The following is a 12,608-nucleotide window of genomic DNA, read 5'->3' on the forward strand; positions in this document are numbered from 1 at the left end:
GGAATTGTAATTCTGATTATGTTCATGCAGCATATTGCATTAATCTATAAGAATTACGCTGAGGTATGCCATTCAAAACGGAAATCGTTACGTCATATACGCACATACCTAATCATGTGGCGGAATATTTTTTTCTCAAATTATTTTGTCTTATGACAGAGACCTATTTTTCCAAAGACATTTTACTAAGAATCGAGAACTTGCCAATCGTAATGAATGATCTTTGTAGCACTGGAATCGTATTCTTGTTTTTTTCGTCCTGTGAATAGCTACATATATCGCGTTGATTTCAAAACACTCAGTTTAAATGGAAAGCGTTAATTTATGTACTGCGCTATTGATCATGTTACGGAATAAAGTTTTATGCAAAACTTCCATGGTATTTTTGTAATAGCAACAAATATTTTGTTCCAAATTTTATCTAAAAGTTAATTGCTTATTTTCAAAGATCCTCGATAAAAATGTGGTGTATTAAATTATGTGATACTATTAAACGGTTATAATGGAAACGATAACAGGGCTTAGTGCTGATAAGTCTCTTAGAGGCCTGATAAGTCTTAGGTTTTTAATTGGAAGCAGAGTGAAATAATTTTTTCCTTCATTGAAGCATGCACAGCATATAAATCACCGGTTATAGGTTTATTGTGACTATTGAACTATATTCTATATGAATATAACTGTACATGAGTTAAAAACCAGGCACTTCTCGAATTCCTTTTGATAATATGGAATTTGTGAAGCTAATTTTTTGTGGAGGACAAATATGTCCTTTTGTACCCTGCGTAAGAAATTGATCAAATTTAATCAAAACTGCTACGGATGGCATTATCATATATATCAGTATAACATTTGGTACCTGCAATGCTGTTCAGTATTCTTAAGGGCGTCAGATTATTGCTTGAAGTGAATTTCCCGCTAGTACTAAATTACTTTTTATAGATTTACATCTATCTTCTGTTTTAATACATTCTCCTATCACCTTCAATCGTTGACTCGATTGACCCAAATACTACATTTGTCAGCAGAATAAACGCTTTGTACTGGAAAAGGTATTATACCAGCAATTACAGACGATTTTATGGTGGAAATACGATCGCAATGTTCAAGTTACGAACTTGTGTGAAGTATTTAGTGGCCCTGGGACATCTTGCCTTGTGAGCTCCTTAAACTAATAGCACCTCTCTCGGTAGTTCTTGAGTTGCCGACATCAATATTTGAATCCAGCTATATATATATATATTTTTTTATGCAGATTTTTACGTCAATGTTCTTCAAAAGGTCACCAATTTCAAATCTAACGCTTCTGTTTAGCAAAAAAGCTTTAAAAGTTCATCCGTAGCAATGAATGTTTGATCGTGAAGCGATCTAATTTGCACCGACATCAGTTAGCATCACTCATTAATCAAAAATGCAATCTAAAGTAGATGCCTAGCCATCAAAGATTCGGAGGAGGTAAAGGCAAGGCTGCTATGAAAACTAAAGAAGGAAAATTCTTGTCGAAGGAAAATCAAAGAGTTTTCAATCCAAGAAGTCTCTTTTTCGATAAAACGCGTAGCTTGCAAGCTCTTGTATTTCGTCGGGTTAGGCGCAATGTCCCTTACGTATTGAATGAATGCCGTCTTTGATTCGAAATGTCAGAGTATCTGTGAAGATATCTTTTCCACCATAGTAGACGGACTAATTAGGTACCCCCACTAACCTTAGCTCGCCTCAGGAGGATTTGCCCGCCTGAGAAATCTCTTCCCTCGTTCCACTGCGAGAACTCGGGAGCCTGCCTCCGTCACTTTCACTTAAAGAAACAGGAACAAGAGATTCCCGTGGTGCGTGGATTTCTTTCTCCAGCCCGTCGTTCTGCGGAGGAGGAGATCCGGAGGCTTTCTTATTCTTTAAAGCGGAGCTAGAAAATGAACCCTCTTTTATCTCAAGCTAACTCCTTCCCTTGAACCGAGAGAAGGCAATGCAGAGGGCTTTGTTCTTAGAATGGATAACTTTGATTTTATCGTTTGACTCGCCTTACCTTACCTTACTATGCCTATTCCCCACTGTATGAGCACTCTCATTAGTGCATCTCTATCATTATATTTAATATCTGTATTCTTCCTTTTTCCCATGATCTTCCTGAATAAGATATTTTTCTTCCTCCAACACGACTTTCATTTCTTCTTTGCCCTTTTGGATATTTGTTCTTCCATAATAACTCATCCTACTCCTGAAGTTTACTCTAAAAATATGGATATATAATTCAGCTATCATGACTTATTTTGACATGATAGCACTGATATTGTATAGACGTCATTTTCATCAATATCTTATATATTTCTTCAGGTTTTTTTGTGGATGTGAGTTCAGTTTCACATATTGCTCTCCTAGGAAATTTTCTTACCTATGCATTATGTTTCCCTATATTGAATAAAATAATTTATTACCTATTGGTCTCTCGATTGCAATTATGTACCTTTTAAAGTCACATTTACAACAAAAAAATACTCACTACCTCAAAAATTAAACATCCTTTCCCTTGGCCTCCTGGCACTTTGTCTTGACGCCTGACATGGTTTACCCAAGGGATTTGGTGGATTGGCTGCTCATTGCCTTACCGACTGGGTGACTTACAAAAGGATAAAGTGGAGCAATTCTATTTATTCAATGAATGCAATAATGAGGGAGTTCATTGAAGCCCTAAATCTTGACTCAGTTAGATAAATTGATCGATGGTAAGGGAAATATAAGTTACGCCGAATAAAAACTCATCCTCATTCCACAAATCTCAGGTAATTTTGGATTTAAAAAAATATATAGCACAGGTTAATTAGTTTAAGACCTCAATTGAGTCATTTGCTTGTTTAAGGAGAACGGGTAATCGAGAAGAGTTCAGACAAACTTAGCTGTTGCTCTCAGAATTGTAAACATCAACGAAACTCGGTGGATGTGAGGAGGAGAAGAGAAGGAGATGTGGCATTCATCATTCCGACACAGGTTTTTTTATTTCTAAAAACTACAAATTCTTTATGAGTCTATCGCCTATGAGCCTATCGGTTATGATTCCTTGTCTATCGCAATCGATAATACAAGAGTAATTGGTGAACTAGGCCATTCCTGTTAGTAGCTAAGAGGTGCATGGTGACGTGAATCAACCCAGAGAGCATACGCCTACCTACACCATTATCGTACACACGCCTAACCACATCCATTGCACATATTTATGCGTAATCCGATGTTAACCCCCCAAGTGGGCCCACCATACACCCTCTTTGCCTTGCACTCTCAGTGGTGGGTTGCAAACCGGCGGGCATGACGGACAAAAAGTCACTCGACTTCAGCCATGTGATTGCCTGTTACATGTTTCCCATGGGAGTGAAGTAGCATTCCAATGTTAAAAAAATTAATTGTTTGAACAAAATGTGAAATAACAATTAAAGTATTGCAAATACATAAAACATAGTAATAAATTCAGAACAAGCGAATCAAAAACAGTAGGAATAGGCCTTTAGGTCAAATATATACATAAAAACAACGGCGTAATTAATTTTGGCCAGCTTTTTTCGATTTGGGACCACTGGGCGCCGTCTGCATCCGTGGCTCCCGGAAGGGATGAACATACGGGTGTAACCCTAGGACCCGAATATCTCACAGTTTCTGGTCTCAGTTTTCTCGCTCTTCTTATTTTAACCGTCTAAAGCAAACGTAAAATGTGAGCTTCCCTCGCAACCCTCCTGCCTTTGATATAGGGAAGTAAATTCCCTAATTCTTCTTGGTCATTAATCCAAATGAAATGGGATAATTCAAAATAACGGAGGCTTTCTGGCGAATTAAAAATTGCCGAAAATGTCTCTAGGATAATGTAGTTCTGTGATTATCAATATTTAATGTTAAGACAACTTAAGTTATAATGGAATGCAAGTACCCTTTAAGATTTTTGTTCTTCGAGTTCTGGGCTCAAAACCAAATCACTCTCTATTGTGTGTATATTCATATACAGTGTAGTTAACATAGTTGAAGCCTTTTTAAGTTAAAGTTTGTCTCATTCATGGAAAACGATTTGACAACGCATTTATTTTTTACTAATTTCATAACTTTTCAAATATTTGAGATATTTGTACTTTCCCTCAACAGAGAAATCCATTATTTTGCAGCTGTCTTAAATATTTGTAAATCAAACCTTGTACCAAGGATATTCATACAGCTCGGCCAACAAAATTTTCTTTCTAAGTAATAATTTTTATTCATGTCAACATTTCTAATTGATTCGTATTTTTCTTTCAGGTAAGATTTCACCAGCCATAAATGCAATGAATTGATTCCCATCCTTTGTGCTCTATGCCGTCATAAGTTGTAAGTATGCCTACAAATTCCTCTAAATAACGATAGATCTCATGTATACCGAAGTAACCTATGAAGAATGATTCAATGATAAGATTACTTACTCTACACAAATGAATTAGTTTATGGATTAGTCTGTTCGATATAGATATATCGTGATGGCCAACATGTTCTATCTTTAATCTAGCTCCAAATATTTTGGAATGAAAAATTGCGTGGCTGAATAATCTTGCTTGAGCTATCGCTTATAAACTCATGAATTCACAAGTTCAGGTATTACTGTCGAAATATTCTTTTTTTCTTAGGATTTAATATTTTTACAATCACTCTGCTGGAAAAATTGTGTGTTAATCAAATTTCAAGACGTACAGTCTCGAGGTTATAGACACTTATTAACTATGAGGTACTATTTGGATGCCGATTGAAATCTATTTATTTCGTAATTAGTCCATGCATAATATTTCGCCTTTCGGCCTCACTTCATGCGCAGAGAGTCAACCATCTTATTTTTAATTTTTAATCATATAATTCATTTTAATTTTCACGAATAAAAAATGTTCTGTTTTCCCTCAGCATTATTTCTTGAGTAGGTATCATATCGATAGTATGAGGAGCATATGTTTTATCACGGATCTCAATACAGTGTCTATTGCTTTCTTTTACTTGTCTTAGGAAACTCTTATACTCTGTGGCAAATATTACTCCTTCGAAGGATTACCTCTCACTCCTTATAATATTCACCTCCTTGAGTTTCCTTCTATAGTTTTTAATGACTAACCATGTGTTGATGACGGTATGTGCATTTAGTGTAGGAAGTGTCTTTGAGGTGACTCAGTGGTAAGTCGCACATTTGGCATAAACAATACCGCCATTCTCGATAAAAAAACGTTTCATTTCCTACTATATGACTACATATGATTTTGTCTCCGGGCCTATCTTCTTAATTATGCTATCGAGCATCCTATGTGTGACACATATGTTCCAAAGTATTCCACTGACAATATTTTGGGAAACTAAGATTTTTCGTGAATGGCGCTCACATTCTATCAGGTCTTCCTCGTCCCATCACTACAGTTTAAATATCACTCATTTATATCGTAATACTATATGCCCAAATTAAAAACCAGCCGTAACATAGCTTAAAATTTTAATTTATTGACATGTTTTCGGCACTAACTGCCATTATCAGGGTATATATCTCCAAGGTGAATGGGATGATGACACTTGTATTATACTACTTTGCCGCTCCATTAATCAAATTTACGTCGATTGCCATTTATTAATGCTTCTAATTTCGACTTAATATTTGAAAATATTCCACAGGGTTAGCCAAAATACGTTCAATGATACATCCCGTATCCAGTGCCTGTGTAATCGGCCATTGCCTTTTGTAAAACCTTGGCATTTATTTCATTTCTTTCTCATTCCCAAAGGACGAAATAGTCCTTTGAACTCTCTTCCCGGTAATATCATGCACCTTGTGCTTCCTAGTATCATTTTCGGCTCCGATGCTTAGATTCACGAGTGCGATTAGACGGGTGGAGTGCCGGCAGAGGGGTCTTTGAGGTGACTCCGCAGTAGGTCGCGTAAGGGTAGTAGTGGTTCACTCAGCGTGCCAAGGTGACGTCCCATCCTTTGGAACAAGGGTTCGGGGGTCGGAGGAAGAGGTACGCAGGGTTCGTGAATGGACCTTAAGGGTCGACGGCGGGAGGTCGGGAAAGAAGATCCAGGTCTTCTGCTAATGGACCCGCCGGAACGGGTCACTCGTTGCCGGAGTGCACTGCCGTGGGAGAGAAGGGGGCGGGGAGATAAGATTGTAGTAGGTGCGTGTGTGATCCACCCAGTGCTCTGGGAAGCGTCCGCCTCGAAAGGTCTCCAGTGCCTGTGTAATCGGGTAAGAGATGGGGGTGTTTGCGCCCACCCTGGCGTTGAATATTGGCTTTCGGAGAAGATGGTGGGAGCACAAGGGGATTGATTCCGTATTCGGGCGCTCCAGTGCCCCATTTGGAGTCACGCTGATGTATAACTAGGATGACGTAGATATGGGTGGAGCGAAAAATGACCTATTCTCGAAATCAAATTTTTTAAAATAGTAACAGATGACAAAAAATAGTAACAGATGACTTGTAACGATTACTTTTTCTGTATTTTGCATTTTAACAGATAACTTTTTAGGGAATGTCATTTTTTACACATAATTTACTCTTAAGGGTGAAAGAAGAATCGTATGTCGAACGGCGATTTAACTGCCGTGGTCATCCTCGGAGAGTGAATATTTTTGTTGGGAGTTACCAAAAGATTCATCTGGGAATTGAAGCTGGGATCCTTTAGTCAGTATCAAAGCGATCCCAAAACTTGAGATGACAAATGCAGAGCAACAATTGCCGTGAAATATGTATTATTACATAAATGTCTTGCCATTTTAGCTGAAAGTACCTAAAACGGGTTAAATTAGCACATTTATTAATAAATTACGTATATAGTCAAATTAGCTTTAAAAAGGACCTTAAAAACGGACATAAACACATTGTATTGTATTTTAAAGAACGTATTATTACATTGGATACAATCATGGTTATATTCATGAAATGCTATTTGAAAAAATTTCTCTGGATCGGGAATCGAACCACTTTTCACTTTGCCTTGGGACCTATTTTTATTTATATAATAATTTTTATTGGGACAATTACAAATTCCCTAAGGACAAATCTGATTGAATGGACAAAAATGGAGTGTATAAATTTAAGTGTGAGGACTGTGGTATGTGTTATGCTGGCCAGACTGGTAGAAGGTTCAAAGACAGAGTGAAGAAACACAGAAGTTTTGCATATAATGATGGAAAATCTTTTTTTGCTAACCATTTATGCCTGAATAACCATTTTAGCAATTTTGACGTAAATATTTTATATTGTACTGACAAAGGGCTTAAATTAGTTTTTATAGAAAAATTCGAAACTGCCAACAGCCCGAATGGACTTTGTAATGATGTTTTATTTTGTACTGATTCACCTTTGTTTAAGTTCAGCATCCGAATGACATGAATACCCTGACCCTTACTCACGCTCCACCTGTTGTATGTTTTCTGTTATCCCTTCATTCACTTGTTCACCTAAATTCTTCCTCCTCCCACTCCCCTCAAATCAATTCCATATGCCCCCACCTTCTATCTTGTCCTCAGTATAAATACTGACAGAGTGTTCCTTGTATCACGTGGAAAGTAATACAATGTGTTGAACCCCTGGTCGGTTGTTGAGTGTTGAGTTAAAAAGTGTGGAAATTACCATTTGTGTTCTTCACCAAGGATATAGCAAACTTCCCCAAGCCTGAAACGATTCTATACGTTATACTTTTGTCTTAATATCTAGATTAGAGGTCATGTATTGCCGCCAAAATCATACCCAATTCACATGTCCATCTGAAAGATGGTCTCAACAGCTCTTTTCACTCGGAAGAAGACCTTCCAAAGGATCACAACATGCTATTTCTCCGCACTGGAAAAACACGGGGTAAGCCTAAGCCCAAAAAAGACCCATGTTGGCGAAAGGATTATAAGAAAGCCTACTCGTTCCCCGTAATAAATCGTTTATCTTCTATATCCTCCCGAGTAACTGAGTGAATGATTTCGCCGGGAAGCAGTTTTCCTCTGGGAACATCGATCCGATTACGAGGAAAGAGCTTATGGCCTGATAGGAAAATGTCATGCGAGAAAAGAAATTGACAGACCGCGAATGGAAGCATGATGCGTGTTATTGTCAGATATCCTAATACAATGGGCCATCAACCATAGGAGAACATCAAAAGGACAAGCATTGAAACATGTGTCTTACAGCTCCGAGCATGCAAAAATAAAATAAAAATATAATAGATCTGAAGGAAATTTTAAATACAATTCTGGTCATTCTGGTTTTCAAAACCATTTTCCTTACATATGTAGTCAATGGCTTGTATTGGGAAAATCTATTGTAACTATGCATACACCAAAAAAAGACATCATACGTTACAGAATGTGCTTATTAGCGAACATAACTATTGCCTAATTTCATTTGCGTACTGAAAATTGCAAATACCATTAAATAAAATTTATCCTTCATAACTAGATTGTAATTATTGAGGTACTTTTTACAAGAAAGGAATTAAAATTTGAAATGCTCAATTTTTATGAGAATTATACGTAATAACATGCATTTTGGTGATTAACCTATGCGTTTCCTTGTTACGAAGAAGATGATTTAATTGTCATTATTTAAGGATAGCCGGGAAGAGCATGGGAATATTAAAGAATTGAAGAAATACTCAATTATTCTCCATGTGATTAAGCCTAGTAAAGCACAAAAATTTTCCAGTCATAGTTTGTCGTTCATTAATATTTATTTCGCCCCGATTAGTACATGGGAGACATTAAAAATAAATTTAAACTGGCTGAAAAATTAATTAATTTCAGCTTTAAGCATAATATAATTATTATATAATATAATGTTAATAGCAGTAGCCATTTATCCTTGGATATTTAAAATAAAGGTATTATCTTGAATTCTATAAAATGTCATATCCTCAAATATAATTCCCTTAATAATAATATTTCTTACAAATAAATAACGTGAAAGATAATAATTTTCGGACGAAATTTAAAATTGTTAACTTTGAATATTGATGCCTCCATTGTTTTAATAACAAAAGAAGCTCAGAATTTTTCAATTAACTCCTAATGAACTCATATTATTTTCTGACATGACCAGGGCTCAATAAACCTCACCAGTATCCGAAAGTGATTTTGATCGTCTTTTAGCCGAATATCTAACCGTGGAATTTTACCCTTCGTAAGCCTATGAAATGAAAACTACCTGTCAAAGAAAAGGGGGCAAAAAGGTAAAAACACAATGCTCAGGATAAAAAAATGGAATTAATGACAATTAGAGAGGAAGACAGGATGACTTGTGATATGAAATTCGAAAGATGGGCATGATAACATAGGAGATGAAATATACAAATGATCAGTTTAAACCAGCTCGGGATCTTACGTCGTATTCCTCCTGCCATGCAACCCTAATGCGAAGTTATTAAAACGTGGTCCATCGTATTAATTTATGGAAAAATATCGCAATAAAAGGGTAAAATGAAAAAAATAGGAAATATGGGCAAGCATGGATACGAGAGAGCTGCGATGGAAACTGGTTGGCAGGGCTGTGAGGCTAAATAGGATGAAGCTTGAAATCTTTTCCGTGGGTAGGGCCGTGCGAGGGTGAAATGGGGCAAAGAATGATGTTCCCTTTTCGAAGGGAAGGTTGTCAAACCGTTCGACACGGTTCATTAGCGACATATTCTCCTCGCATCGCGTGTTGAATGGGCGAAAAAAAGCCCGAAAAGAAAATTTGGACTTTGGATCACCCACACTACGCAGCGCCCGTGTGTTTTTCTGGCAATACATGCGTGTTTATACATAATGCATTGCTAAAATGAGGTTGTTACATGAGCATCATTATTGAAAAATAAAATTGCATAAACAAAAGTCCACGCATTATATATAAGGGATTGAACGAACTACGGCCGTTAAACAGTTGAAAGAAAATTAATTTCCCAAGACCGTACTCTTTGAAATTATATGTCACGCATTATATAATCCAAAGACCAAGGCTTCAACTTAACGTGCCAGTTTCAGGTCGGAAACAATGAAAAATCACAGACTCATTGAATTCATGTAAGGTTTTTGCTTAGATATAAGTTATTTTCATGATTTAACGAAAAGGAGTATCAATGAGTATTGCCAGGGACAATATTTTCCCAGTAAATAAAGAGTCACCTAAAACAGTGCCATGATTTGCGTAAAAAAATAATCCTTAATATCCTCACTATAGTTAAATTTTAATGTTTATCATTTAATTGCTTATTTTAGTGAAACATAAAAATATATAGAATGAATGATGGTAATTAGAGACTTATAAAAATAATAATTAAAATGGCACTCATAAAATTATAAAAATTTATATAGAGGAGCCTTTTTTGGCTTACAAAAATGTATTAGTTATAAAATTCTTAATCACACTTGATATAATATTAGCTCATTTAAGAATGGAAGTGTTACTCCCAAGGAAAAATATGTTGTAAGAAAGGTAGAGTGACTTTTAAGTGATTTTTAATCCTACTCACTGTAATTGGCTCAGGGACACTAAAGAGATGGTGAGAGAAAGCGAACGAAGGCAGAAAGGGAACCGTCAATCACAAAGAAGCAAACGTGGTGGAAAGACGAGAGAAAAATGGAAGAAAGAAACGGGGAAAAAATCCGTAGGGTTGCGGAGGAGAAAAAAAAACAAAAACGAATCGAAAACCTTGGGCAATGAGAATTAATGGGGCGAAAAAGAGCGCTCCTCGGGGCTTGACTCCTGCAGTTGTTTTTATTTATCTACACCCCACCCCACGTTCATTTTTTTGTTTCGTTTTCATTTTGTTTTTTTCGTTTTTCTCTTTTTTTTGTTCCCCGCTCTCGCCCCAAATGTCTCCTTCCTCTTCCTCATCCCAAGTTCTTCGTTTTCGCAAAGGGGAAGAAAAAGAGAGAAAGAAGGCGTGAGAAGATGGATGGAAAGAAAAAAAAACAAGAGACCAACAGCGATGCTATATACGACCCGGTGTTGTTTCACACTCCTCCCTTTCGTCTCGACGGCAGATGGCGTAAAAATTGGTGGCGAAAGCTTGAAGAAGTCGCCCTTATGGAGTCGACTCAGCCGTTTAGAGAGGAAGAAAAACGAGGTTCGATCATTGACACGCTATGTGGACTCTGGTGAATCCGAATCTGCGCTAGTCACATCGTTGGCCCGCATGACAGTCAGGGGAAGGGTCAGGGTGGCGTGAGATAGGAACGACAGGGTAACAGGGTTGTGAAAAGGGTGTAAAGAAGAGCAGACTCGTGGACCAAAACGGTGCCAGAGAAGAAGAGGACAAAATCTGAACAATTGAGCGTCGCGAGTGTGCCCGATTGAAACTAAGGAAGATCGAAAACAGTTTGGCTTTCTTTTTATTCGAGCGGGGACGATAAATTAGTCCGAGCATACAACAGGGCAGTTCCAGCGCTGGCACCCGTTGCAAAGAGGAATAGCGGAACTAGGACGAGGGAGACGCCTTCAATGATGTGTGCGATTGGTCACCGTCTCCCCTTTTTCATTTTCCTCGAGGATAACGAGAGCGGTTTTTCGTTAGTGCCGCGGGTCCTAATCAAGGAGAGATCCGTTTACTTTCTTTTTACATTCCTGAAATGAATCAGTTCCACCATTTTCCACCACGACCTACGTTGAAATAAGGTTCTCCTTAAGGGGGGGAATCATATACTTGGTTTATATCAATTAAAGGATAAGAGCGGTCATTTTGACGGTTAAACTATTTTTAATTAATCATATTGCGTAAAAAAAATTCTGTTGTTTTAATTATTTCTGACATTTATTTATTTATTATAGCATACATTTTTGTAATATAATTTAATTTTTCCACGTATAAATGGATTAATACTATCTGACTACCTTAAAAAAGCAACGCCCGACGAAATGACGGATTAAGCGATTCTATTCTATTTGTAGCTGCAACGCGTATTTTATGCAGAAAATCACTAGTCTATATTACGTCTGGCCATTCTGATTATCACATTTACGCATCGCACATTCCTTATTATATTTTTAATAGACATAAGCAACATACCTACAATACCGAGTGGCTTGTGGTAGGCCAGGGCAGGGGAAGCAAGAGTGACGATAAATTTAAAACCTTTAAATGTGAAATGGCTAGAAAAAAATACTCAGTTGTATTGATTAAGATAAAGGTTACAGTTAACGAATTTTTCAATTAATTTTAGTAAGCAAAGCAAAGCATACTTAAAATACATACTTTGCGTAAAAATGGCCCTTCTATTTAAAATCTTTAAATGTGAAATAGCTAGTAAAAATATTCGGTTATATTGATAAAGAAAGATGTTATAATTTACGAATTTATGAATTAATTTTAACATGAACGAAGACTTACTTAAAATTATTACTATCCGTAAAAATTACGGGTATTGGTCAATCTAAGTAGCCAACCCCGGTCCTTCTTGTGATATACATACTATCGGAAATGCTTGCATTGGTCATTTTATGCGTGCGTGGGGTTTATCTCAGCTTTTAGACAATTGGTAAACCGCCCCATCCTTTCATTCTTCCGCGCTCCGAACATTTTTACCGTCCTCTCGGCATCCTTTTCTCTTGCTTCCTGCTCCCCTTTTGCCGTCTCTGCACCCCGTTCCTCGCCGCACCCCTTCCGTCTCCCCCTCG

At 37.1% G+C, this 12,608-nt stretch overlaps 1 protein-coding gene across 7 annotated transcripts in view; it reads left to right on the forward strand.

Moving 5' to 3' along the window:
* The window catches only part of LOC124166847 (lachesin-like), a 791,588-nt gene that overhangs the window by 236,631 nt on the left and 542,349 nt on the right, over positions 1-12,608 (forward strand). The window lies entirely within an intron of this gene.

This window comes from Ischnura elegans, chromosome 10 (assembly GCF_921293095.1).
Source record: "Ischnura elegans chromosome 10, ioIscEleg1.1, whole genome shotgun sequence".
Taxonomy (NCBI): domain Eukaryota; kingdom Metazoa; phylum Arthropoda; class Insecta; order Odonata; family Coenagrionidae; genus Ischnura; species Ischnura elegans.